Consider the following 3460-nt stretch of genomic DNA (forward strand, 5'->3'; position numbering starts at 1 on the left):
CTGCTTCCCGCGATGCAGGACCCACCGCTGCTGAGGCACGGAAGGGAATGAGCCCGTGGGGATCGCAGGTGGATCTGGCCGATGAGTTTGAAGATGGGTTTTCTCTTTGGCGATCGTCGACAGTGCACGAGATTGAGCCGATGGAGGATGATGTTATTTCATTAATAATGTCTGAGGAGGGCAAAGAAGCTGAGGCTGAGTCTTCCTTTCTTCCCCGTCCTTCGGATGAGACGTTAAATCGAGGTCCTGAATCTCTGTGGTCATTAAAAATCCCAGGATGTCTTTCGAAAAGAGTAGAGGTGTGACCTCGGCATCCTGGCCAAATTTGCCCATTGGCCTCTGATCATCATGGCCTCATAACAATCCCCATATCTGCTAATTGGCTTCATCACTCTGTCTCCTCTCCACCAATAAGCTGGTGTGTGGTAGGCGTTCTGGCGCACTATGGCTGCCGTCGCATCATCCAGGTGGATGCTGCACACTGGTGGTGGACGAGGAGGGACGCAGTTCGAAGTAGGGATGGGCGATATCTTATCGTTTGCGATATACCGGTAAAAATTCTCCACACGATAAGAATTTGTCTTCCCGCAATAATAACGATAAAGTCTAGTTGTTGACATATTTCTGTGTGCGACTGTGTGGAGTGACGTGAAGGAAGGCGGACGAGAAATTGAGCAGCTCCTTATACAATCTGGAACAGGTTTGGATAGGGCTGTATAGTGCGACAAAAATCAGTCTGAGCCTTGAGTAAATGTACTACAGCAGCACGTGTGCGACACAGTTTTACATGTGTATGAGTTGTTTACAAACCTGTTGTCCAACAAAGATATTTTAATTTATTGACATGCTCTCTATATTAAATTCATAACATAGTCGAGTGTTTGAAATAACTAATTTTTGTGATCAGACGTGGTTTCGTATCACAGAATAAGGCAGAAATCATACTATTTTATAGCATTATATACAGTGATAAAGGCTATGTCGATTAGCATTGCACTATACATATACTTTATCCTTATAAAAATACCCAAGATTGCTTGAAGAACACAGATACCATATATTTTGTGCAATCGCATGTTTATTGTCTTCAGGTTTCCAGAGTTAAAATGTCTTTATCTGCGTTGTATTCAGCTACAGCGATCACTGGATACTTCTTCCTGGAGCATTACTTCTACTATGCATGTGTGGAGTTTCTGCGCAAGGGCGCCCTCCGACTTCCAGAATGAATTAAACAGTCATTACATTACGTGTGTACTCAGTAACGCTCACAACAGTAACGCTATTTTTTATTTTGTATAAAAAATAGGAAAGAAAATACATTTCTCAAAAGCAGTGGTCGCCAACCCGTCAATCGCTTTGTTTACAGTGGTATCCAAGGAAACACTATATTGCGGTCGGTTCATAAGCAGTGTTGCCAAGTCCGCGGTTTTCCCGCGGAATTGGGCTACTTTAACACGCTTTATTTTTTTGTTTTCATTTAAATGTTTAGTTTTGAAATGTTGTTGTACGCATTTGTAATTTTTATTTAATTTCTTTTATTTTCTTAAATGTGTGTATGTATATATATATATATATATATATATATATATATATAGTATATATAGAGTTTTAGCTTTTAGTTTTAATTACTTTTTCTTATTTGTAAGTCGTTTTGGACAGTATTGCCTGCTAAATGACTAAAAGTAAAAGTAAAAGTAAAGTAACACTGTTGCTGCGGGTTGTTGTTCATGTCCGCGGGTTGAAGCGTCCCCAATAACGTGATATTTAGCTCCTGGAATGTGAATTTTACTGGAAGATCCCCACCGAAAAACATGTATTTTACCCCCGGAATGCGATTTTTACAGGGGAACCCTCCTCAAAACCGATTGGACTAGTTTTATTGTGAAAACCTGGCAACCCTGTTCATTAGTGCCACCTGCTGTCAGAGAGTGCTTCTCATTCAGACCTGCTGTTTCGCGCAGATGTTATATGTAGCAAATAAATATCACCTAAAATCAGACCATTAAAAAAAGAAAGAAAGAAAAGCAAATCTGAATTCTGAATCAGCTATGATCGGCGCATCGCTAATTAAAGTACTAAGTAAAAGGCCTCAAATTTGAAGTACAATCTGGGATGTCTTTTTCTATGAATTCTTCAATAGGTAGATCTTGTCTTTCATAAAGGCCGAGGCCAGGGATCTTGGGCCTAAAAATGTTGGTGACCACTGCTCTAAAGAAACAGGATTCCCTAAATTATCGTCATTGATATCGTTATCGCAATAAATATCAGAAATTATCGTGATATATTTTAAAGCCCATATCGCCCATCCCTAGTTTGAAGTTCCCATGAAAGGGAACGTCTCAGGTTACTTATGTAACCATGGTTCCCTGAGTAGAGGACGCAGTGTCTCGTTCCCTACTCAGGGAACCATGGTTACATAAGTAACCTGAGACGTTTTCCTAATGCTGTCATGAAATGGAAACATGATATTCATTTTAAAATAATTAATCAATATTGTAATGACTTTATTAGTAAGATTAGAAGGGTATTCGCCATTATGTGTTTTTTCTAATGAGGAGTCAGAGACAATCTTGCACTTATTTTTCATTTGTAATTTCACAAAATTATTTTGGACCCAAGTTTCATTGTTTATCTTTGATTTGTTTTACAGTTTGTTACGATAACTGATTCATCCATCTTTCTTTTGTGCCAGATTTTAAAACATCACTGGATTGGATCTGATCTAGATGTGAACATTGGACAAGTGACAGTAAGCATCTCTGTCATTTCAATGACATTTACAATTATTTGTGACAATTTATTTTCAAACGTAATCGACCTGTCAAAAACAGCTCTTTTCAGATCAAGCCATTTTAGTAGCATTTTCCTTTAAATGTTAATGAGCTCTGCTGCCCCCGCCCCTCTCTTCCAAGCTGCTCTCAGAGAGACCGTTTACTTTAGCCGCATTCATTGTGAAACTTGCTAATTAGCACATTATTAGGAAAGGCGATTTGCAAAGATTCATTACAAAATATTATACTCACTTCTTGTGAAGATGAGGATGGATCACGAATGATTCGCGCGAACATAGACGCATTTATGTAGATCGGGGGCGCATTCCCTTCAGAAACAATGTAATCCACTGCGAGTTCAGCGGCTCAGATGTCGGGAGTAAATGACGACTGCTGTTCATTATTACATCCAACAACAGAACACCTCAATCGCTTAGGACTCATTCTTGTCTACATCTGCTCCAGCGGAAACAATGGCGGAGTGATGACAGTCACTCAGGGCGGGTCTAAGGTAAGACACCAGTCCAGTCTGTGCTGAAACGCTACTGTCAATCAAACTATCGTGGGAGGGGCCTGTCTGTGTGACGTGAGATCGGCTTGATTTGAGAAAGGGGAAAACATTTAACCAGATTAAAAAAAAAAAAACACTGGGAGGATTTTTATCATTATAGGGTGGTTGTGTACACACA

Source organism: Sinocyclocheilus grahami, unplaced genomic scaffold, assembly GCF_001515645.1.
Source record: "Sinocyclocheilus grahami isolate Dianchi unplaced genomic scaffold, SAMN03320097.WGS_v1.1 scaffold1504.1, whole genome shotgun sequence".
Taxonomy (NCBI): Eukaryota; Metazoa; Chordata; class Actinopteri; order Cypriniformes; family Cyprinidae; genus Sinocyclocheilus; species Sinocyclocheilus grahami.